The following is a 26,547-nucleotide window of genomic DNA, read 5'->3' on the forward strand; positions in this document are numbered from 1 at the left end:
TTTGCGGCTGTAGGACTGAGGTCTGTGCTCCCTTGTGGGCCATCACTTGGAGACTGGTCTTTGCTCCTAGAAGCTGTCTGGATTACTCATCACATAGTCCCCTCCATCTACAAAGTCAGCAATGAAGTGGTTAACCCTTCTCATGCTTCAGGTTTCTCTTACTGCCCCTTTTGCCATCAGCTAGAGGAAGATCATTTTTTTTAAAGACTGATGTGATTAGATTAGGATGAGAGAATGAGACAGAGGATGAGATGGTTGGATGGCATCACTGACTCAATGGACATGAGTTTGAGCAAGCTCCAAGAGTTGGTGATGCACAGGGAAGCCTGGAGTGCTGCAGTCCATGGGGTCACAAGGAGTTGGACATGACTGAGTGACTGAGCTAAACCAATTAGATTAGACCCACCCAGATAGCTTATGGTCAAGTGTGCCATGTAACATGACATAATCATGAGAGTGATATCTGATTATATTCATAGGTTCTGGGGATTAGAACTCAACATCTTTTTGGGGCCAGTTTAGAAATTCTGCCACCAGAAGCAATTTGATTCATTAAAGTGTGGTAGCCAAGTAAGCAACATAGCCTGCTCGCAAGATGCAAGTCATAGTGGTGTGTGAACAGCAGGAGGTGGTGATCATTGGGGCCCATTATACCATGGTCTGTCTGCCACACCATCTAATATTCCTATCTTCTCTGCAAAGTAGGATGCTGAGAGTGAGCAGGAATTGCTATGAGCAGAAGTTTAGGATGAGAGGGGAAATTTTCAAATAGTCACAGGGGAGAATAATGAAACACGCAGACCAGGGAAACTCAGAAGGATTGCTGGGCAGTATCAGAAGATGCCTTAATGGTTGATGGTTAGGAATTTCTCTTATGCTTCTAATTTTAAAAAATCTCAGCCCTAATTTATGTCACATAGATACCAGATAGCATATTTAGATTTATGAATGATCCGAGAGACTAATCCAGTTATAGCAACCAGGCCTTCTTTGCAAGGCCATCTGATAGGGAGCGATGGCCCCAAGGAGATATTCCATTCAAAGTCCACAGATTTACACTCTCATACATGTTTATTTTAGGGGGAAGTAACCCCAAATTTAGTCAATATGATAGTATAATTAAAATTTGAAATTACTATCAAGAAATGCAAGGCATAATTGGATACATGTTTAGTGTTAAAACAATTGGGCTAACAACATTGAGTTGGCAACTGTATTATTGTATTTTAAGGTTTTCATTAGGTACCAGTCCTGCACAGTTTGAACAACTGTGCATAGAACAAGGATGTTGAATGAAAATAGCATTCAATAAGCAGACAAAAAGTATGTAACTTCATTTGTTGTTGTTCAGTCACCAAGTTGTGTTCAACTCTTTGCAACCCCATGGACTGCAGCATGCCAGGCTTCCCTGTCCTTCACTACCTCCCAGGGTTTGCTCAAACTATGTAACTTCATGACTTTTATGTTTATTGCTTGCCAGCAAAATTATGTTCTGACCTTAGACAAATTAACGTCTCTGAGCTTTAGTTTCTTGATCTGAAAAATTGGAAAAGTAATATACATCTCACAGATTAAATATAAGTATTGAATGAGACAGCATACATAATCACTATAGAGTGAACAATATATACATGTTTATTATAAATGCATTTTATTGCTCAATTTAATAAAAAAAAGAATTATTAATCCAAATGTTGTCATGCTAACCTAACCATGGTTTTACATGTCGATGTAAAACCAAATCAGTCCCCAAGGTCTTTTTAAGACTCGAAAGGAACTGAAAGCAAAGTCTTGGAATTTTTTTCTTGCTGAGAGGGGAGTCAAAACAAACTCAACTCCCTTTTCCATAATAGACACTTTATCTTCATTTTCTCCTTGTTCAAAATGCTGATTTACAATCACTTATTACATTCTGATGTTGGCAAAAAACCCAATTATTTCTCTAATGGAGTTGACCTATAAAAGTTCATATTTCAAAAAGCTTAGTAAATAAATATTAATCAGAGACTCTCACAAGAACTATGAATGAAAAATGCACATATGAATTCAACCAAGAGAGAAATGAATATAACCAGACTGCTACTCGATTTTGAAATTGGAGAAGAAAGTAAATGGCTAATTCTATGACAAATGGGAATTTACTCATTGCCAAAATACAATGGATGATTTGTTGTAGGCTCAAAAAAATATGTAAGATATTAATTGAATTTTAATTATATTGGCCTTTCCAGTGGCCTTTTTGTTCACATAAAACTTGAACTTTGCAATTCAATTTAACTGAAATTTGGGAGGGAGTGAAGTGTATTTCAATTTACTATCTGCTCTTTTTAAATTAAACCATCACTGATAATCAAGAATATTGCAAGCCACATTTATTGCCTCATTCAAACTACTTTAATGGTATATATGTAAAATTAAATGCTGGAGGGATCATTTAAAACTTCCAATCACTTTTGACAGCATGATTCTACTCTGCTCAGGAAGCAACATTGTCTGTAATATAATTCTCACAATTAATTTACTTGGATGAATTAGAGCCATGTTCCATGTTTATATCAGATGTAACATGGATACAAAGGCCAACACCAAACTCAAGATCACACACACATATGCACACACCTTAACTATGATACATACATATTTAGTGACTATATAATCAAGTATCAAGGGTTAGTCACTCAGTTGTGTCTGATTCTTTTTGAACCCATGGATTGTAGCCCACAAGGCTCCTCTGTTCATGGACTTCTCCAAGCAAGAATACTGGAGTGGATTACCATTCCATTCTCCAGAGGATCTTCCCAACCAAGGGATCAAACCTGGGTCTCCTGCATTGCAGATTCTTTACTGCCTGAACCACCAGGGATTCATTAATTCAACAAGCAAACAAAACTGAGCTCCACAACTTGGTGTGAGGTAGAAACCTAAGTTTTATAGATATAATATTAAAGAAGAAGTAGTATAGTTGCTGTCCTCAAAAAACTCACAGATCAGTCAGACAATGAAATAGGAAATAGCTATATTCTGTCTTAAGCGTTCCAAATAGTAGAAGGTATATAGTCTCACAGAGAAAAGCCAGTTCCTATGCTCCTAACCTAACCAGCAGACCACTTCCAGGAAGAGATAAAAAAGATGGCTGACTCCATCCATTGGCATAGATGGCCCCATAATACCTAGTTGATCCTGTGTCCTACTAACTATGGGATTCTAGTCTTCACTATATTTGAATTACAACATATTTTTTTAGACATCTAGCTTCACCCATCCTCTTCCCGTGTAGCTAGAATGAACAGAAAATGTAATTTCTGATGTTTAAATACATAATGAGAAAACTTAAGATAGGGTAAAAGGGTTAAAAATCATGGGACGATAAACTCTAGTGACAAAGGAGGAGAGTTAGTTTAGAGAAGACTTCTCTACACAGAGGTGATGACAATGATGATGATGCAGATGGTAATGACATGATGATAATAAAGAGGAAGACAAATGAGGTGGCTGAAGGTTAAGCCCAAAGCTGCTAGACACTGAGAGCGGCTTTGTAATATCTCCACGACATAGTGCTGATTCCTGAGAACAAGTTGTCTCCTGTATCTAATTTGTTAGATGCTTGAATGAGAGATTCTGTTAGAATGTGAGAACAGCACCATTAGTACCATTCTTGGTTCTGTTACATCTTGTTCTTTTCCCAAATTGCTTGTTTACTCTTTTGAAAATAGTATTTATACTTTCTAGGATGGATCACAATGTATCTTAAGATCATCACCATCACTATTTCTTATTGGATAGAAAATTTCACAATTCTCAAGGCAAATAAATTGCAAATTCTCATTTTAATGAAGACTTTGACCTGAAGCAAATTAAGCATGTCTAATATTTTTTCAGCAATTGAGTAAGTTCCCAGCAAGAGATCAGCCAAAGAAATTCCAAGTAATGATTTTCCTTGACATTAATGTTATTATTTCTTTATCTGGGTCCTATTCCTATTCTCACTTCTATCACCAAACCCCACTCCAGCCCTGAAAAAAAAAAAAAAAAAAAACTTTTAATGATGTGAGTCCTTTTCAGTATAACCCTGACACTTCCAAGCAAGGAGCAGAGTATATATATGAAGTAAGCAATTCTCTACTTACTTGAAGAATAATACAATTTTCACTTCCATTATAAGTCATGTTATATCGCTACATCAAGATTAAAGGAAAAAACCACCATTGCAAATCTATTCAGTTCTTCCTAAGTCCTTTCTGCATCCAATAATCACAACCATCTTTCTTCCCTTTATACCAAAAATAGACCCAATGATAAGGATTTTTTTTCCAACTAATAATCATTTTCATAAGACTCAAAAATCCATGTTCATTTAAAAGGTAGACTTTTTAGAGGTAAATTAACTATTTACTGATCTAGACTAATGTTTTTCATGCTTCTCAGGTGGCTCAGTGGTAAAGAACCTGCCTACAATGCAGGAGACACAGGTTCAATCCCTGGGTTGGGAAGATCTCCTGGAGAAGGGAATGGCAACCCACTCCAGGATTCTTGCCTGGGAAATCCCATGGAGGAGCCTGGGAGGCTATAGTCCATGGGGTCGCAAAGAGTCAGACATGACCCAGCGACTGAGCATGCACACACAGGAAACTAACAGAGCCTTAAAAACCACTTCCCCTGCATTCCATTTCCCCTCTTCTGCAAGTGTCCGGAGTCTCAGATGACAGCAGCACACCTTTCTGACCATGTTGCAGTCCACTCTTTTGCTGTTTAAGCTTCCCTGGAAAATGTCAGATCATCACTGAAGGAGAAAGATGCCTCTGTGCGCCCTTGTCTCTGATTCCATTGCATTTGTCCTAGGCCATAACACGGTACTCTCTGGTCACTTCCCTTCTGTGAAGAAATAATTGCTTCCATGTGAAGTCACATCAATCTTTCATTACTTTATTCTTTTAGAAGGCAAGGATACCTTCAAAATGTCATTATCAACTTTCAAAACTCTTGATAGTCTATTACAAAACATAAAGTCTATTATAAAACTCAAAGTCCAGAGAGAGAATGGTCCATTAGATGAAATTGTTCTCTTTTAAGTCTGCCTCTCAGCATTGGTTTTCTATGCAAGAACTTGGGGCAAATCATTTAATGTTTCTGTATCTCAGTTTAATAATGTTGACTTATCTTATAGGGATTTCCTGAAAATTAAGCAAGGTTGAATTAATAAACAGTTCAGAATAAGAAGGATAAATATAAACGTTAAAAAAAAAAAAAAAAAACGACCCTTTTAGGGCACTCTCCACCCCCATTCTGACGTCAGTGTTAGAAGCTTTCTCTGTCCCTTTTTCATACTTCAATAAAAATCTGTTACACAAAAGCTCTTGAGTGATCAACCCTGGTCCCTGGTCCCTGGTCCCTAAGTTAAATCTTCTTTTTTGGAGATCATGAATCCGACGCTGTTCACCATAAGCTATCATTTTGGGAGCTCATCTGGGATCTTCAGGACAAGGTGAGAACATTCAAGAGCTCTAGCCTCTCTGCCTTCTCAATATACACATTTTCTGCTTTAATTTACTAACTCTACAGTGTGCTTGTTTAAATGAATGACACGCCCTGCGCGAAGCAAGTGATGAGTCCTGCTGTGTGATTTTGGGGTGCCTTGTAATGACTGAAGGCAGGCCCCAAAATGGAGCCTTGTTGGGGGTTTATATCGACCTGCCAATGCCAAGAGACACCCAACATCCCTGCGAGGGGAGCGGCCAGAGATGGGGAAAGCATGTGGACCAAACTTTCCTTTCTCGGTCACCTTTTCCTGGTCTCTTTGACCATTTTGTAATTGCATGAGGAATTAAAACTACTAACCTAATCTGTTGGGTCATAGGCTTTCAAGGGACTTGTGATTCATGCCATCACTGTGTGCTTTTACTTAGACTCTGTGTATGGAAGCACCTAGCCTTGCTAGGGGCTGAAAGTTAAAAGAGCTTGTTTGGGAGTGAGGTGGAGCTCTAACTCCAGGAACGTCTCTCAGGCTAGAGGTCACTTTTGTGGCTGACTGCCTCAGGGGCCAGTGACCTGAAAGTGAGTCTTTGTCATGTCTGTACCTCTGATCTATGTGGATAGAAGCACTGCTGGTGACCTTGAGGTTTTTGAGGACACAGATTGGGAACTGCAGGATCTGGTCAGATTGGAAGTGCAATGGGCTTCTTCTTCTGGTAGTGCTAGCTCTTAGCAGACCAGAGAAGGCTCTCTGATAGCTTTTGTCTCAACTCCCTAGATATTCCTTTTGTGGAATCTGTGGAAATGAACTAGAAGGATTGGTCCTAGTAGCTTGAGGGCAAAACTCACTTTATCCTCACTGACCGACCATCCACCACCTCTTTTGCTATCACATGTACTGGTGTGGTGACACTTAGGAGGGACATCTTGGTTGCTGTTCATCCCTTTATGACTCACTATTTCTACGATGGGCTTCCCTGGTGGCTTAGAGGGTAAGGCGTCTGCCTGCAATGAGGGAGATCTGGGTTCAACCCCAGAGTTGGGAAGATCCCCTGGAGAAGGAAATGGCAACCCACTCCAGTACTCTTGCCTGGAAAACCCCATGGACGGAGGAGCCTGGGAGGCTGCAGTTCATGGTGCACAGGCACATGTAAGACAGATGCTTCCCCTAGTAGTCCTAGCTTAGGAAACATTCCAGGAAAGCTACTCTGTTCCACCCCGAGAGGCGTCAGAGGACAAGGGGAAATCAAACAAAGGTCTTGGTGGTATGGAATTAGAAATAAATCCGGGATGCCATCAGGTCTACCCCTAGTGCATCTCCACCCCACCTCAGTGGTAGAACCGGAAGGGACAAGTACTGCACCTGCATCGGTAAGGGACAGACTAAGTCTGACCAGGGAAGGAAAGCTTCAGTGGAAAGTCTGTCTATACCCCCATCTAGAGCAGAGAAGGACACTTCCAATGGAAAGAAGCCATGGCTGTGGATGCTGCATTTTTCTCTTACAGATGGGAGCTAGCAGTTCCAGAACTACTCCTTTAAAATGTATTTTAAAAACTGGGACAAGTTTTATCCCCTGAGTTTAAAAAAAAATGCTTGATCTTCTTCTGTGATACTGAATGGCCACAGTATCCTTTGGAAGATGGGGAACACTGGCTGATTGAAGGGTCTCAATTATAATACTGTTTTATAATGAGATCGGTTCTGTAGAAAACAAGAGAAATGGGTAGAAGTACCATTTATGTTGCTCTTTATCTCTTTGTGAGACATGCCAGACTTATGTCGTAAGGGTGCAGATTTGGGTGTGAAATCTTCAGCTCCCTCCTGTCCTCTTACTTTCCCCCCAGTATTCAGGGCTCGCAACTGAACAGGCTGAGAATAGGGAACCCTTCCAGGAGGGGTTGCCTCAGTCTTGGTAGAAATTCTACGTCTCAGTTGTGGTCAAGACTAGAGAATTGAAAAAGTACATAGAAGCCTTTACGGGACCAACTTTACTTTATGACCTTACTTGGAGAGATGTGATGCATGTCTTGGGACAGAAACTGACTCCTGACTCAAAAACGTGAGTTTTGGGGGAAACTACTACTTTCAGAGATGAATGGCTTGAGCGTGAGACAAGGGAAAGAGGAAACACAAAATAGCCCTCCTCCCTACTGGGAGCCAAGCAGTTCACACAACAGAGCCAGACTGGGACTATAACACGGCTAAAAGAAGGTGGGATCAGAACCACTTTGCCAGATGTATTCTTGAAGGACGCAAGCAAACGCATGCTAAGACTTTATACTATGCTAAGTTGGCTGACATAGAACAGAGAGGAGGAAACTCCTGGTAAATTCCTAGATCGATTATGGGAGGCTCTCCGCAAGTTTACTGATGTTGATTCTGAAAGTCCAGAAGGAGGAATGACCTTAAAGGGCAGATTTCTCACTCAGCTGGCTCCAGGTATCTGCCATTAAGTTGTGAAAACAGGCATTTGGACCAAATCAGTCTTTAGAAAACTGTTGCAGCTGGCTCAGATGGTATATTATGGTAGAGAATACGAGGAGAAAAAGAAGAGACAAAAAATACCAGGGAAAGACTGAAGTCCCAACAATGACTATTAGATCTGTTCTGAAACAGCCTGAGGAAAAATGCTCAGAGGGACACAGATGAAAATGGATGGACTTGTTATTACTGTGGAAAGGAGGGGCATCTCAACCGGAATTGCCCTCAGGCATCTAAACCAGCCATCCTATGGTCTGCAAAGGACCATACTGGAGAAGAGACTGCCCTCCAAGGTGTAGACCCCAGAGTCAGACACTCAAGACAATTGGTACTGAAGGTGCCTGGGGTCCATACACAATTTCCCATCCTAATTACACGTGAGGAAACCTGGGCTCCTCAGACTCTACACACGGACATCACCAGATGATCAACACTGAAATCAGATTGATTACATTCTTTTCAGCCAAAGATAAAGAAGCTCTATACAGTCAGCAAAAATAAGACTGGGAGCTGACTGTGGCTTAGATCACGAACTCCTTATTGCCAAATTCAGAATTAAATTGAAGAAAGTAGGGAAAACCACTAGACCATTCAGGTATGACCTAACTCAAATCCCTTATGATTATGCAGTAGAAGTCAGAAATAGATTTAAGGAACTAGATTTGATAGACAGAGTGCCTGATGAACTATGGACAGAGATTTGTGACATTGTACAGGAGACAGGGATCAAGACCATCCCCAAGAAAAAGAAATGCAAAAAAAGCAAAATGGCTGTCTGAGGAGGCCTTACAAATAGCTGAGAAAAGAAGAGAAGCAAAAAGTAAAGGAGAAAAGGAAAGATATACCTATTTGAATGTAGAGTTCCAAAGAATATCAGGAGAGATAAGGAAGCCTTCCTCAGTTATCATTGCAAAGAAATAGAGGAAAACAGTAGAATGGGAAACACTAGAGATCTCTTCAAGAAAATTAGAGATACCAAGGGAACACTTTATGCAAAGATGGGCTTGATAAAGGACAGAAATATTATGAACCTGACAGAAGCAGAAGATATTAGAAGAGGTGGCAAGAATACACAGAAGAACTGTACAAAAAATATCCTCACAACCCAGATCATCATGATGGTGTGATCACTCACCTAGAGCCAGACATCCTGGAATGCGAAGTCAAGTGGGCCTTAGGAAGCATCACTACGAACAAAGCTAGTGGAGGTGGTGGAATTCCAGTTGAGCTATTTCAAATCCTGAAAGATGATGCTGTGATAGTGCCTCACTCAATATGCCAGCAAATTTGGAAAACTCAGCAGTGGCCACAGGACTGGAAAAGGTCAGTTTTCATTCCAATCCCAAAGAAAGGCAATGCCAAAGGATGCTTAAACTACCACACAATTGCACTCATCTCACATGCTAGCAAAGTAATGCTCAAAATTCTCCAAGCCAGGCTTCAACAGTATGTGAACTGTGAACTTCCAGATGTTCAAGCTGGATTTAGAAAAGGCAGAGGAATCAGAGATCAAATTGCCGACATCCTTTGGATCATCGAAGAAGCAAGAGAGTTCCAGAACAACATCTATTTCTGCTTTATTGACTATGCCAAAGTCTTTGACTGTGTGGATCACAACAACTGTGGAAAATTCTTAAAGAGATGGGAATACCAGACCACCTGGCCTGCCTCTTGAGAAACCTATATGCAGGTCAGGAAGCAACAGTTAGAACTGGACATGGAACAACAGACTGGTTCCATTTCGGGAAAGGGGTATGTCAAGACTGTATATTGTTACCCTGCTTATTTAACTTTATATGCAGAGTACATCATGAGAAATGCTGGGCTGGAGGAAGCACAAGCTGGAATCAAGATTGCCGGGAGAAATATCAATAACCTCAGATATGCAGATGACACCACCCTTATGGCAGAAAGTGAAGAAGAACTAAAGAGCCTCTTGATGAAAGTGAAGGAAGAGAGTGAAAAAGTTGGCTTAAAGCTCAACATTCAGAAAACTAAGATCATGGCATCCAGTCCCATCACTTCATGGCAAATAGATAGGGAAACAATGGAAGCAGTGGCAGACGTTATTTTCTGGGGCTCCAAAGTCACTGATGATGGTGACTGTAGCCATGAAATTGGAAGATGCTTGCTCCTTGGAAGGAAAGCTATGACCAACCTAGATAGCATATTAAAAAGCAGAGACATTACTTTGTCAACAAAGTCCGTCTTGTCAAAGCTACAGTTTTTTTCAGTAGTCATGTGTGGATGTGGACTATAAGGAAAGCTGAGCACCACGTTGGACTATAAGGAAACCTGAGCGCCAAAGAATTGATGCTTTTGAACTGTGGTGTTGGAGAAGACTCTTGAGAGTCCCTTGGACTGTAAGGAAATCCAACCAGTCTATCCTGAGGGAAATCAATCCTGAATATCTGTTAGAAGGACTGATGCTGAAGCTGAAATTCCAATACTTTGGCCACCTTATGTGAAGGACTAACTCATTACAGAGGATGAGGTAGTAGGATGGCATCACTGACTCGATGGACATTTGTTTGAGTAAGCTCTGGGAGTTGGTGATGGACAGGGAAGCCTGGTGTGCTGCAGTCCTTGGGTTCCAAAGAGTTGGACACGACTGAGCAACTGAACTGAACTGACTCCCCAGCCATAGTCCATATTCAAGGGAATTTTCTTGCAAAAAAGAAAAAACAGACTGTTTATTATATTTGGAGCAATAGTAAGTCACCTTGCAAGGCAGGATTGATATATCTTTTCCAGATTTCAAGTTATTCACATTTCAGCCACTGTACTAACAGTGTGTGCATTCTAAGTCACTTCAGTTGTGTCCAAGTGTTGTCCAACTCTTTAAGACCCTATGGACTGTAGCCCACCAGCCTCCTCTGGCCATGGGATTTCCCAGACAAGAATACTAGAGTGAGTTGCATGTCCTCTTCCAGGGGATCTTTCCAATCCAGGGAATGAACCTGCGTCTCATGTCTCCTGCATTGGTAGGTGAATTCCTTATTACTAGCATCACTTGGGAAGCCCATATTAACAGTAATAGGAGGATAAAAAAAATCTCTGCTTTCACGTATTGCATACTCACGTTACTTATTTCTGCAGTATTTCTTAGAGAAGGAACTTCCAGAATTTATCATAATCTTAAGTCATAAAATATTATAGCTCCTAACATCATAGACAGACTCTGTATTTATAGTAGCTGAGATATCTCCTACGTTTGAATTTTGTGGACATTAAATTATTTGGAGAGGAGGATGTGTCATTACAATTCATTTCACATTCTAATTTAAATGGCTTTAAATTATTTACCTTCAAGAGTGTGCAGATCAGGCCATCAAGATCCTGCCAGATAATGGAAGCACTAAGCCAGGTTCTTTTGTTATTTCATTTCATGAGTGGTTTGTTCTCTGATGCTCCATTGTGTGCCCTGGTTGAACACAGTCACTTTATTGTATTGAAACACTAAGATTAATTTTTATGTGCTAACTTATTTTATTGGCTAATTTATATAATTGTAATATTGTCAGATTTCTCCTTCAAGCACCTGGGGCTCAGGACACTGAGCAATGGTAAATCTAGCTGGTGTTCCATTCTCCCTGTCATCATGCAGAGATGGCTGTAATACTCACTCTTTGTAGGGTTAAGGAAGAGTAGTGCAGAGCCTTATTCATTGATGGGCCTGGAATGAACTTGTGGAACTTAGATGCCTGGTCACTCCTTTGAGCTTCTGTGCTTCCTATTGGCTTAAAGGCTTCCTCTAGATTCCTGTGCCCTTTTATGATTGCCCCATAGAGACTGTTGTTTGCTAATTTCTAGACGAGATGTGTAACTTGACCCTGACCTGTAGTTGACGAGCAAGAGTGGTCACCTCTTCTGGAAGCAATCTGACTGGAGGTGCAAGGTCAGCCTGTCCCAAACTTGGAGCTATAAATGGACTCCCCAACTCACATCACATCCTCTTCCTAAGTTCAGTTCAGTTGCTCAGTCATGTCTGACTCTTTGCAACCCCATGAACCGCAGCACGCTAGGCCTCCCTGTCCATCACCAACTCTTGGAGTTTACCCAAACTCATGTCCAATGAGTCGATGATACCATCCAACCATCTCATCCTCCGTCGTCCCCTTCTCCTCTTGCCTTCAATCTTTCCCGGCATCAGGGTCTTTCCAAATGAGTCTGCTCTTTGCATCAGGTGGCCAAAGTGTTGGAGTTTCAGCTTCAACATCAGTCCTTCCAATGAACACCCAGGACTGGTTGGATCCCCTTGCAGTCCAAGGGACTCTCGAGAGTCTTCTCAAACATCACAGTTCAAAAGCATCAATTCTTCTGCACTCAGCTTTCTTTATAGTCCAACTCTCACATCCATACATAACTACTGGAAAAGCTCTCTCTAAAGTTGAGAACAAACTCCCCGTAAGGCACTGCTATCCCCTGGAAATATGCTCTTTTCTTTCTTACACTTTCTAAACCTTGAGCCCTCTTTCAGAACTCTAATCAATGTGAATTTACAGTAAAGAGCCCCAGAAATCAATCATTTTAATAGCGGTTACACTTTCTCCTTGGTAATGTTCATCTACGCGACTTGATGAACCAGCCTTTTGGATCCAAACCTATAAATAGAATCTCCTCATCTTTTCTTTAAATTTATGGTCAAATATTTTAAATGAGAGTTCCAACTACTACCAAATATTAACTAAACTGATTCTCAAAATGTAGTGCACTTAAGAATTTCTAGGGGTACTTGTTTAAAAGGTAGAGCTCCTGCCCAGGTAATACTAATGCAGGTATGAACCTTATGCAGGTATGTGGTAGCTTGCTTCCAAGATGGCTGACATCAGTTCCTTCCCTCCTTGTCTGAGGATACCTTTCTTCCAGCAAGAGATGGAGTTTTTTCTTCTACCCCTTTGAATTAGGCTGGCCTGTGGCTTTGATCAGTAGAGTACTTCAGAAGTTACAATGTGGGAGTTTTGAGCTGGCGGATTCCACCTAGTTTTCTTGACATTCTCAGCCCGGAAGAAGTTAGCTGCCACTGAGACATCCAATCACCCTGAGACCACCATTCTGTAAGGAAGCCCAAATCAGCCACCCTGGGGGCTGTATGGGACACTTGCCCATACAGTTCTAGGTGTCCCAGCCATCTGAGTGCAGAGGCCACATATGTGAGGGGAGTCTTCAAATAACTCCATCCCCAGTCACCATCGAACTAACTGCATAAGAGATCACAGATGAGGAACACCCCCCACCACCACCACCACCACAGCTGAACTCTATTAACCCCAGAACCATGGAACACAATAATAAAATAATGATGTTTTTTAAGTACCAGACTTTGGAACTATGCAGCCATAGGTAGATTTTCATGCAGGTCTTAATATACAAACTTTGAGAAGTATCATTTTGATTATCAGTCAAAGACATTGGAACACTAATGTTCTCAGACTGTGGATAACTTTAAAAAAGGACGCAAAAACTTTAGTCAGTACTCCACTGTCTAGAGCATTTCTAGCATTTTAATATCTCTGTGGTGTGTTCTAGCTACCATCCAAAGTCTTATCATGCTCTAGTCCTTGGCTTTGTCCTTACAGGAAATATGGAATTTTGGTAGCTTGTGGCTTCCATAGTTGGCTTGACTGTCTATTTGATATAAGATCAATCCTGGGTTATATTCTGGCAAATAAAGCAGGTAACAGCATGTGCAAACACTTCTGCCATAGGTTTTCTTCCCCTACCAAGAAAGACACCAATTGTAAAAGATATATTATGTCCAGAGACGATGGCATGCTAACTCAAGGTCTCCCTTACCTGAGGTTTCCCGTGGAAATTTCTCTGGAATCCTACAGTGCATATATATTGCTATCTTTTGGCAATATATAGCCTCAAACAATGTATACTACCAATTTCTAGAGGGTTGATATCAGAATTTCTTCCTACCCTCCCTCTGACTTATGCTAGTGTTCCAAGAACAAGTATGGCTTCACCCATGTGACAGGTGCTGCAGTTTAGTTTCATGGTTTGAGAAGATGTTCTTCTGGATCAATCTAGAGAAGCAATTTACTCACAGATGCAAATGGGATATTTTTCAGAATTAAAAATGTCCCAGGATGAGCTGTTGCAATGTAACCCAGATAGATGGCACATCTTCTTTATCCACTCATCCACTGATGGACACTTAGATTGTTTCCATATCTTAGCAACTATAAATAATGCTGCAATAAACATAGGGGTGCACACTAACCCTTGGAATTTGTATTTTTCTTTTCTTCAGAAAAATACCCAGAAGTGGAATTGCTGGATCATATGATAGTTCTTGGCTTCCCTGATAGCTCAGTTGGTAAAGAATTCACCTGCAATGCAGGAGACCCCAGTTGGATTCCTGGGTTGGGAAGATCCGTTGGAGAAGGGACAGGCTACCCACTCCAGTATGTTTGGACTTTCCTTGTGGCTCAGCTGGTAAATAATCTGCCTGCCATGCAAGAGACCTGGATTCAATCCCTGGGTTTGGAAGATCCCCTGGAGAAGGGAAAGGCAACCCACTCCAGTATTCTGGCCTGGAGAATTCCATGGACTATACAGTCCATGGGGTTGCAAAGAGTTGGACACAACTGAGTGATTTTCACTTCACTTCACTTCATGGTAGTTCTATTTTTAACTTTTTTGAGGAACCTCATACTGTTTTTCATAGTGGCTGCAACAATATACATTCCCACCAATAGTACACAAGAGTTCCCTTTTCTTCACATTCTTGTTAACACGTATTTGTTGTCTTTTTGATAACAGTCATTCTGACAGTTGTGAGGTGATATTTCATTGAAGGTTTGATTTGCATTTTCCTGATGATTAATCATGTTGAGCATCCTTTCATGTGTCTATTGGCCATCTGTCTGTCTTGTTTGGAAAAATATTTATTCAGATCCTCTGCACAATTTTTAAATCAAATTGTTTGGGTTTTTTTTTTAAGTTAATCAAAAAGTGATGTTAATCATCTTTTTATTTTTTCTAAAAAAACTATTTAAAATATTTATTCAACTCAATAGATATGAGTTTGAGTAAACTCTGGGAGTTGGTGATGGACAGGGAATCTTGGCGTGCTGCAGTCCGTGGGATTGCAAAGAGTCGGACATGACTGAGCAACTGAACTAAATTATTTAGCTGGCTGCACAAGGCCAGAGTTGTGGCACATGGGACTTAGTTGCGGCATGCAAACTGTTAGTTGCGGCATGTGGGATTTAGTTCCCAGACCAGGGATGGAACCAAGGCCCCCTGCATTAGGAGCGTGGAGTCTTAGGCACTGGGCAACCAGGGAAATCCCCATCTTTCTTACTTGGTAGTTACTTTGTTCTGTTTTCTGTTGATTTGTTTGCTTGTTGACTTATAAATAAAACACTGTTTAGGCCACTCATATGTAAAATTAATAAATAGAAACTTCAGTTAAATAGAGTTAGGAGAGCAGAAGGGGGACCCTCATGCCCTAGGAAGACAGCAGAGCCCACCAAGAAGAATAAAGACTCTTCTTTTCCAGCAAGGACTCAGCCAATGAGAATCCATGGACTCTTCAGCCTTCCCAACATCCTTTTCCTTTTGCTATAAAAGTGTTCTCCTTCCCTTCTTGAGGGGGACTTGCACATGGGAAGCTGTGGTTGCAGACCTGAAATTGCACTTCTCTGCTGATTCCAATGGAGAGGGAAATGGCAGCCCACTCCAGTATTCTTGCCTGGAGAATCCCATGGACAGGGGAGCCTGCTGGGCTACAGTCCATGGGGTCACAAGGAGTCAGACATGACTGAAGTGACTTAGCACGCATGCACACTGATTCCAAATAAACTCATCTTTGCTGGAGAAATACCTAGTAGTTGACTTTTTTTAGGTCTGCACAAAAACTGTAAGTAGAGAGTAAATCTCTGATACTTAGAAAATTAAAAAAAAAATCCCATATAGAAAGCAAATAACCTGGGGAGGGAAGTGGGAGGGAAGAGGATGGGGACCACATGTAAATCCATGGCTGATTCATGTCAATGTATGGCAAAAACCACTACAATATTATAAAATGATTAGCCTCCAAATAATAAAAATAAATGAAAAAAAAAAGAAAGAAAAGCAAATAACCGATTTCAATGTACAGATTTTATGTATTAAATATGTACCCAAAGAATTAATTTTACTAGTACCTGGCACTTCTGAAAGCATTCTTTTAGAAGACAGGAAGTCTTTTAAAAGACAAAAACATGGTTTGTAAGGCATTCTCTTTGAAGACAGATGAATGCCTATGTTTTTACCAAAGTCCAAAGATGAAAAACAAACCAAGCCAAAATGTGTCACGGAAACATCATTTTAGGTGTAGTATAAGGAATAAAGAGCAGTTATGACTGAATTATACAGTGAACTTTCTCTCCAATACTTCTAGTTGTTAGTCCCTGAACAATGTGAATAGACACTGAATAGTGTATAAATTGGTGGGGGGCGGAGGAGGGAAGACTGGATAAGAAAGGAGAGTGGATTTACCTCAATATATATTTTAAATCTCGGCATCCTTAGAGGCAGTAATGATCTTCTCGGAGAAAAGTTCATTAAGTTATGCTCAGAAAGTCTTCTAGGAACACTTGGCCTTAACTCCCTTCTCTGCTGACATTTGCTATGTTATCTGATCTATCCTTCGAAGGGAGTTTTGTTTTCTTCCTCCTCTCCCTGTGTATGTGATCTCTTTATCTGTTAGGTTTAACCATTTTGATCTACAAACACCAGTAATTTCATATATCATAACCTAGTAATTTATCAGCAACCATGTTACATATATAACATTGTATATGTATATTTCTAAACTTACTTCATTTCTTTCAATTTAAATTCTTGTAGAAGAGTTGTTTGTAAATTGCATTACAAATTTTAATAAACAAACAAGTTTATTCATATTATCTAGGATCCAGTTAACTGACCAGGCAGACATAGAATACCACTGGGAGGAGGGTGGCTTACCCAAGTTGTTTTGCTTCTTCAGTTATAAAAAAAATTACTTAGAGTAATCATGACATAAATAATCACCTGCAGGAGGAACTGGAAACCTTATATATTTCATACATAGATGGAAAGCTATAATCCAACAAAAATTCTTATTGTAGCTTATAATAATCTTCAAAACAACAGATCAATTCAATATTAATATCTGGACTCAGTCAACACATAACAGAATCCTTGGTAATAAATCTGGAAAAGAGAAGCCATTTCCTTTCTTTCCTTCCTTCTTTTATTCATTTAGTTGACATTTGTTATTTGCCTTTCTTGGGCTTCCCAGGTGGCGCTAGTGGTAAAGAACTCTCCTGCCAATTCAAGAGACATCGGAGACGTGGGTTTGATCCCTGGGTAGGGAAGATTCCCTGGAGGAGGGCATGGCAACCCACTCCAGTATTCTTGCCTGGAGAATCCCATGGACAGACGATCCTGGCAGGCTAAAGTCCATTGGGGTCACAAAAGAGTGGAACACGACTGAAGTGACTGCCTTTCTCATGCCTCGCACTATTCTATCAGTTGGGTTTACACTCATGTATAAAACAGGACTGTTCCCTTCTCTCACGGAATTCACATTCTCTTCTAACCATACTGCCACTAGGAAGAGTGAGACTATTCTAAATATCCATACAAATGCCTACATAATGCTCTGTTGCTGGTCTTTTTCAAATTTGTGTTGGGACGATCCCCTGGAGAAGGGAACAACTACCCACTCCAGTGTTCTGGCCTGGAGAATTCCATGGGCTGGGGTCACAAAGAGTCAGTCGTGACAGAGCAACTTAAAAAAAAAATCTTAATTTACCCGACTGGAATTAGAAGAATAGTTGTAAAAAGCATATTGAACTTGGTATACTTTCATACAATCTGGACTCTCTAATTCATTAAAAAATTTTTGAAATGAAATTTTAATAGTAATATTACTATTTGCAGCTTGACTCTACCTGTACATTCTGCCTCGTGTTTATTAAAAGAACTCTGATTATTCCCAGCTCTTCTGGCTAAAAAGAAATTGGCTCAGTGATTCTTAACCAGGGGTGATTTTGCCTTTCTCCACACCGCTCTTGCTTCTCTTCTTTGGCACCGAAGGACATTTGGCAATGACTGGAGACATATCTGGTGGTCACTACCAGCATCTGGTGCATACAGGTCAAGGATGCTACCAAACATCCTCCAAAGAACAGTGTAGCTCACACTCTCCTCCCTCTAAAAAGAAACAAAAACTTTCCTCCTCAAGTTATCATTACTGCTGAGGCTGAGAACTCCTACTCTCTCCTTTATCACAGATCATTCCATTCTCATGTTATTTTCCCTCTGTCTCCATACCTCAGTTTGAAAAGTTTAATTCCATTGGCTTATCCAACCATTCATTTATTTATATCTCTCCCAAAACCACTGCTAAGACATTGTGGGGGATACAAAGACACAGAAAATAGGATGTCTGATATTTGATTTCTATCTGATTGCAAGAACCTACCTTACAGCTAACTGGAGAATGACTCAGCTTTCTGAAAAGGATGGGCGACCAATTAAAACATTCCTTTGAGTGATGATAACAGGACATCTTTTGTGCACTCTGCTCATCACTCTGATTCTCTCTAGCCTGGGGTGAATGCCATTTTGCCTGGTAGAAGTCTGGTTCTAAATTCTCTAGAAAATAAAAATGCAGTTCTATTGTTCAAATTGCATGAAAGGCAGAATCACGTGGGGGAGAGAACAGGAAAATACAATCCTTTGTAATCATAATGTGGGGAATGTGGGGCTTAATAACAGGTTACAAAATAGATTTCTTAATCTAAAACGATAAAATTTCCTGAAGAGGGGCAAGCTGATACCTCAGATCATGAACAAATAAGGCAATATTTATTCTTATTGTTTACCCTGGGATAGATTGAAACAGTAACCCTTCCTTGTCTGCCGTTTATCATGTTTATCCTTTGACAATACACAGATCTTCCTTATCGGCAACGAAATGGCGATGAGTCAAATCAAGAAGAGAAAATAACATCAGAATTGTGTAATAACTGAACAGTCAAATATATGTGCTCTTTGTACTCATCTAAGAAAATATAGGGATGCAGAAAAGTTAAGTATGAAACAAAGCGAAGTTACTGTGTTTTTCCATCATCAATCACAACACACATACACTCCATGTATGAATGTATACACACATATGTATATTCAGTATTATCCAGAAACACCCATGTAATGAAGAGGTACCCTGCTTGTCTTTTCTTTAAAGAGCTGATTAAGTGGTTCATTGTAGAGCAGTGTGCTATTTGCTGTTATCCTCAATTTTCCTGATGATTCACCTAGAATATGGCTATCTATCTAGAAACAGCTAAAATTAACGGAACAATTTAGAAAACCCACTGAGCTAAAGTTGCACAGCATGAACTAAAAGAAGGGAGGAAGATGGGTGACTCAGGGGATTCTTAATGGAATTTTAAACCTTTCCTTTACACGCTCGCTCAGCTTATGGATGAGGTGCCCTTGGATACTTGCAAAGTGCGTCTTTGGACAATTGTTACTTCACATTGGGGGAGGTAGTTAGCAGGTATGGTGTTTCAGGAGACAGGCAGGACCTGAGCCCAGATTTCTCACTCTAGGTTTCTGGTATGTAGACATTTGGTGTGACTAAGGGGCTGCTACAGCATTTGGAGCCACTCTTCTCATCCTGGGAGGCCTGTTCCAGTGCTGACAAGCTCCTCACTAAATCAGTCCCAGGGTCCGAAGGAGGTTCTAAGACTCCACTGAAGGATCCAACGATTCCTCCCCAAGCAGCTTGCATCCCTAGGGAAGTGTCTGAAAAATGTAACTCACACCCCCATCCCCTGCCCCCGCAGTCACACAGGAGAATCTTCCAGACTGGGAACTAACCCAGTACAGGGGTCATCATTTCCTACGAGTTCCCCACCTCCAAACAGCTCTCCAATTCATATCACAGCATTTGAGTGATCACATGATCTGGAATGGCTGGTGTGTGCTGTGCTTAGTCGGTCAGTCATGTCTGACTCTTTGAGCCCGTGGACTGTTGCCCGCCAGGCTCCTTTGTCCATGGGATTCTCCAGGCAAGAATCCTGGAGTGGGTTGCTGTTGCCCTCCTCCAGGGCTGGAATGGTGTACACATTTCAAAATCTGAAATGAGGATACTGGGTAATTTTCCTAAAAGAGATAATTATAAAAATTAGTGCAAAGCTTCCCCTTAAGCCCATACTTACCTCTGGGTTTCCTAGACTCTGCCAACGAAAACTTGGCACATGCCATCGGCCTCTCGAAGGATTAAATCATGTGCCACTACATCTCCTGAAAGGAGTTCAGGGTAGAGGTCAGGAATGAGGTGCACTGTGTTCTGGGAAAAACTGGCAGAACAGGCCTTCAGATAGTTAAATTTTTTTAGGAGAAGACTTCTATGAGCCCAATTCTTGCATCTCCTCATATCTAGAAAAGCACTAAAATTATTAGCAGTGACATCTACTGCTGGTGACCCGGAGCAAGACTCTGCCAAAATGCCTGCTTGACGGCACATACCCCTCTTCACTAAACTCCTATATAACACTGATCTTCCCCTATATCTCTTTGGGGCTAGTACCTCAAAGCTATTTGAGATGCTGTCTCTAGGGCAATAGCCCTCATAAAACTTAACTCACAGCTCTCATGTTGTGCATTTTTTCAGTTGACATATCCCAGAGAAAAGATGCTGTTTCCAGTCTAGTGTTGCTATTATAGGGACAAATTCTCTCTGAATTAATCATGACCATGGACCTCAAGTGGGCCCAGCAGCGAAAATAAGACCAAGAAGGAGAAGGTTCTGGAGAGGTCTATGAGAAGCTATGGCCCCTGTGTAGTTACCCCTTCTGTAGGGTCCATGGCCAATACCTGGTGGTAAGTCTGGGGTCTCTGTTGGCCAGCAGGGCCAGCAGGAAAGAAGACTAGCTTGAGGCAGTGTAGAGGAGAGGAAAAGCAAGTTACATTGATCTATCATATCTCAGAGCAATGACTCTCTGAGGAGACAAGCCACTGTCTTCTTTACCTGGAACTAAACAGAGATGAGAATCTAGGAAAGGGAGCTCCCATCTTAACTGAGTTAACAATAAAACACTCAGCAAGAGGTGACAGTCAAGCTCGAGAAAGACTGAAAATGAATCATCGGATGAACAATGGTGACCATGGCAAGAGCAAACTGGTGGCAGAATAGGAACAACAGATTTCTTTGGCCTTGGTTTATAAGAGATCAGTTGGAAAATATTTTGAGAAGTTTTACTGTAGAGAGAGGCAAGGACATGTAGTAGAAGCTGGGTAAGAAGTGGGGCTAGGGGACATTTGTTTATGTTGGAAGAAGAATAGTGTATTTGTACGCTAATGAGAATGAGCTAGTAGAGACTGTGCATTTGATGCTGCAAAGTAAGGGGCGAATTGCTGGAGCAATGGGTTTGGATAGAAAAGAAGAGAAAGTCTTTCCTCGCGGTCCAGTAGTTAAGACTCCATGCTTCCAATGCAGGGGTTGCATGCTAAATCCCTGGTTAGAGAACCAAGATCCTGCATGCCTCATGCAAGGGTAAAAAATAAAAAACAAATAAGATAACTATAAAAATAATTTTTAAATGAAAAAGAAGAGAGAGGATCCAGGAGTCTAGAGGCATGGCTTCTGGAGAAGGGTGAAGGATCTTGGACCTGCTCACCATGCCATGGAGGTATGGCCACCTCCATTGCCACCAGCCTGTCCATGCCATCATGGTCTCCCCCCAGGGTGACAGCAACAGCTCCTAAGTAGTCTCCCTGTTTTTTCTGCTTGCCGAGTCAGTGCTCAGTTGCTCAGTCATGTCTGACTCTTTGTGGCCCCACAAACTGTAGCCCACCAGGTTCCTCTGTCCATAGGATTTCCCAGGCAAGAATATTGGAGTAGGTTGCCATGCCCTCCTCCAGGGGATCTTCCTGAGTCAGGGATCGAACTTGCATCTCCTGCATTGCAGGTAGATTCTTTGTCATTGAGCTATTGAGATGCTTCAGCATCTTCTCCACCTATAAAGTCTTCTCAGCACAGCATTCAGAGTGATCCTTTTATTTATTTTTTTTTCTTTTTTTTTCCTTTATTAATTAATTTATTTTTTCAGTGGGTTTTGTCATACATTGATATGAATTAGCCATAGATTTACACATATTCCCCATCCCGATCCCCCCCTCCCACCTCCCTCTCCACCCTATTCCTCTGGGTCTTCCCAGTGCACCAGGCCCGAGCACTTGTCTCATGCATCCCACCTGGACTGGTGATCTGTTTCACCATAGATAATATACATGCTGTTCTTTTGAACATCCGACCCTCACCTTCTCCCACAGAGTTCAAAAGTCTGTTCTGTACTTCTGTGTCTCTTTTTCTGTTTTGCATATAGGGTTGTCGTTACCATCTTTCTAAATTCCATATATATGTGTTAGTATGCTGTAATGTTCTTTATCTTTCTGGCTTACTGTATAATGGGCTCCAGTTTCATCCATCTCATTAGAACTGGTTCAAATGAATTCTTTTTAATGGCTGAGTAATATTCCATGGTGTATATGTACCACAGCTTCCTTATCCATTCATCTGCTGATGGGCATCTAGGTTGCTTCCATGTCCTGGCTATTATAAACAGTGCTGTGATGAACATTGGGGTGCACGTGTCTCTTTCAGATATGGTTTCTTCAGTGTGTCAGAGTGATCCTTTTAAAATGTAGGTAAGACCAGGCCAGGCCTGTGCTTCAAACCCTGTAAAGGACCTTGCCTCACCAGGAAAGAAGGTAAGGTACCTGGGGAATCTGGTTCTTCATTATGTCTATAATTAATCAACCAACCTCTCTCTCTCTCTTTTCTGAACCCCTTGACTTCTCCTGGAAATCTCAGGATATGCTCCCACTGTCCCGCAGTCAAGGACCTTCGCTCTAGCTTTTGCTTCTGCCAGGGACACTCCTGTCCCAGACATCCTGCTATTTGACTTCCTCTCTTCCAGTTTTTGTCCACATCTCAACTTCTCACTGACCACTTAAAATTACAAACTTTGTCCCACCTTCTTATCCTCTTATTGTGCTCTCCTTTTTCTTTTTCCCACAAATATCTACTACCTTCTAAAGACGATGTAGTTCACTTTCCTTCTATTTGCAGCATGCTGCCTCTTCTCCGGATAGAGTGTGGCTTCCATGAGGGTCATATTTCATTAGTGTATCTCCAGCTCCTAGAACTGTGCCTGAAACATAGTAGTCAGGAGATATTTGTAGGATGAATTAACAAATTTATCTAATAGAAAGACCTAGTGAGCTCTCTGAAGATTTATGAATGAGAAATCAGAAACTGTCTCTCTGTGCCAGGTAAATATATTCCTCTCTGTAAATCTCATCAGGGGTGTGTCTGCTAAGCTGCCACAAATTAATTTGAAAGCTAAAAGGAGTGTATGATATTTATGTATGTATGTATCTACCTCTTTTGCATTCAATGAAAAGCATATTCATCAATTACATACTTGTAATAACTGTCACAGGTGCTCAGCAGTTACAGGTTTATCATTTCATTCAGTTAAACCTCACCACCAATGTGAGATGGGTACTATCATCCTCATTTAACTGGTAAGGGAAATGAAAATCAGAAGACTTAAGTGGCTTGCTCAAATCCTTACAAAATTAGTAAATGGGGAGGGGCAAATCTTAATTACAGACTTTCTTTACCTTCCATTGGAGATGCTTCCTGACTTCGTTATATTACATGGAGAAATATCACATGTTGCATCAAATATGGTTATTTTAATGTTGAAGGAATTTATAAATTTCATATTGGTGTTTAAGAGGCTTCATATCAAAATTTAACTAAATGTCTATATCCGTTCATCTATTTATGTATCTTTATAGCTATATATATGGGCTTCCCACGTGGCACAGTGGTAAAAGAATCCACTTGCCAATGTGGGAGATACAGGAGATGCAGGTTGGATCCCTGGGTTGGGGAGATCCCTTGGAGGAGGAAATGGCAACCCACTCAAGTACACTTTCCAGGAAACTTCCAGGGACAGAGGAGCCTGGTGGGCTACAGTCCATAGGGTTGCAAAGAATTGGACACAACTGTGCCCAGTTGTTCAGACATGTCCGATTGAACATATATATATATATATATATAAAATATACAATTATATATACACATGTCTATATAATTGTATTTATTATCTACAGTGCCAGGCATCATGCTGAGAGCTATACAAATATTGTTTCATTTTATCCTATCCCAAACACTGCAATCAAGATATCCCATTTCACAGATGGAAAAATTGAGGCAAAGACAGGCTCACTAACGTGCCCCAGGTTGACAGCAGACTGAGCCACACTGTGAATCTGGAAAGTCTGAGCAGAGTCAGTGTCCTCACCATCAGACATGCATTTTCCTGCCTTCATTAATGAGAATCAGTTTGACTTTCTTAATCAGACCATATTTAGAGGAAAATAAATACTTTCTGACCTACTGTGCTTCATCCCTAAAGAAAGATAAGCCGTTTCGTAAAGTGCCCCTAACTGATGATGACCAAACCTGCTGTCCCGTGTGGGGCTGATGCAAAATTTCCAGTGCGGTTACTGAGGCCACCCTGACCCAGCCCCGTGTCTGCTATAAGTGCCCTGTCTTCACACATAACCCTCATTGGCTCCCCAGACTGGCCACCATCAACCCAATTCCTGGAGACTGAGGTGACATACCAGCATTATAGGGTAAAAGATGGACGTTTCATAGGAATCATCTTGTTTCAAAATAAAGTTAACATGTCTTCATTGGTTAAAACATTTTCTGGAATAGAAGGGTGTGAAGACATCATGCTATAATTGCAGGTTCAGAATGTAGCTATGTCCATGTGAAGAGACAGGCATCTAGGAAACCAACCCGCTTTAACTATGCTCCAGAAAGCTCTCCACGCTCTGAACCAGAGCAGAATTTCATAGTTTAGGATCTAAGCTTCTGTGGCTCTCAAAGAGCTAGGTAATTATATTCACTGTTTCTCTTTAGAGAATGGAGAAAAACACTACTATTATTTTTAAGGGATCAAAAATACATATAACCACGTTTCTGGGGGCTTTTCTACCAATTTGTGATACAGACATTCTACATTTATCAAAATGTATCAATAATAAGAAGGGCCAGGCAGGTTTCTCTCATTTAATGGAATGAATTAGGGTAGATAAAACTAACATAATAATTATCCTAAAACCAGTACAAATCCATTCACTGAATAGTTTCTTTCTAAATGTTGTCCGATTTTTATTGGGCTGACTTCTACTAAACTCCCACTAGACTCATTTTTATTTCTTTTAAACATTGGTCATTTATTTATTTAACTAACACAAACACTTTACTGAACATCTATATATTAGAAACTGTACTAGCTGTCAGGGAGAAAGACCAGTTTGGTCCACTTCCCATGCTGCAGGCACTCATGGTCTCATGGCAAAAGAATTCCCAAATAGGTCCTTATACTCTTGTGATAACCACAATGACAGGGATAGTCATACAAGACCCTGTGTCTTGTCGATTGTTTTAAACCAGATCATTTCCTCTGCATACAAAAGTAAATCAGAAATAGAAATGCTATGAAATTGTGTGCAAAATTGTTTACCAAATCTACAATGCATATAGCCATGCCATGATTAACTCAATTACAGATAAATTTTGAAATGGAATAGTTTCAACTCTAAAAAAGCATCCAGCTATTATCTCCTCGAGTATTTTCTCATGGCCTTTCTTTTTGTCTTCTTCTTCTGGCAAGCATCACCCTCAATGGTGAAAAATTGAAGGCATTTCCCCTGAAATCAGGAACAAGACAAGGGTGCCCACTCTCACCACTACTATTCAACATAGTGTTGGAAGTTCTGGCCACAGCAATCAGAGCGGAAAAAGAAGTAAAAGGAATCCAGATAGGAAAAGAAGAAGTGAAACTCTCGCTGTTTGCAGATGACATGATCCTTTACATAGAAAACCCTAAAGACTCTACCAGAAAATTACTAGAGCTAATCAATGAATATAGTAAAGTTGCAGGATATAAAATTAACACACAGAAATCCCTTGCATTCCTATATACTAACAATGAAAAAACAGAAAGAGAAATTAAGGAAACAATACCATTCACCATTGCAACAAAAAGAATAAAATACTTAGGAGTATATCTACCTAAAGAAACAAAAGACCTATACATAGAAAACTATAAACACTGATGAAAGAAATCAAAGAGGACACAAACAGATGGAGAAACATACCGTGTTTCATTGGATTGGAAGAATCAATATTGTCAAAAAATGCTTATTCTACCAAAGCAGTCGTAATAGATTCAGATGCAATCCCATCAAGCTAACCAACGTAATTTTTTCAACAGAACTAGAACAAATAATTCCACAATTTGTATGGAAATACAAAAAAAAACTCAAATAGCCAAAGTAATCTTGAGAAAAAAGAACGGAACTGGAGGAATCAACCTGCCTGACTTCAGGCTCTACTACAAAGCCACAGTCATCAAGACAGTATGGTACTGGCACAAAGACAGAATTATAGATCAATGGAACAGAATAGAAAGCCCAGAGATAAATCCACGAACCTATGGACACCTTAT

The sequence above is a fragment of the Cervus canadensis genome, chromosome 12 (genome assembly GCF_019320065.1).
Source record: "Cervus canadensis isolate Bull #8, Minnesota chromosome 12, ASM1932006v1, whole genome shotgun sequence".
NCBI lineage: Eukaryota > Metazoa > Chordata > Mammalia > Artiodactyla > Cervidae > Cervus > Cervus canadensis.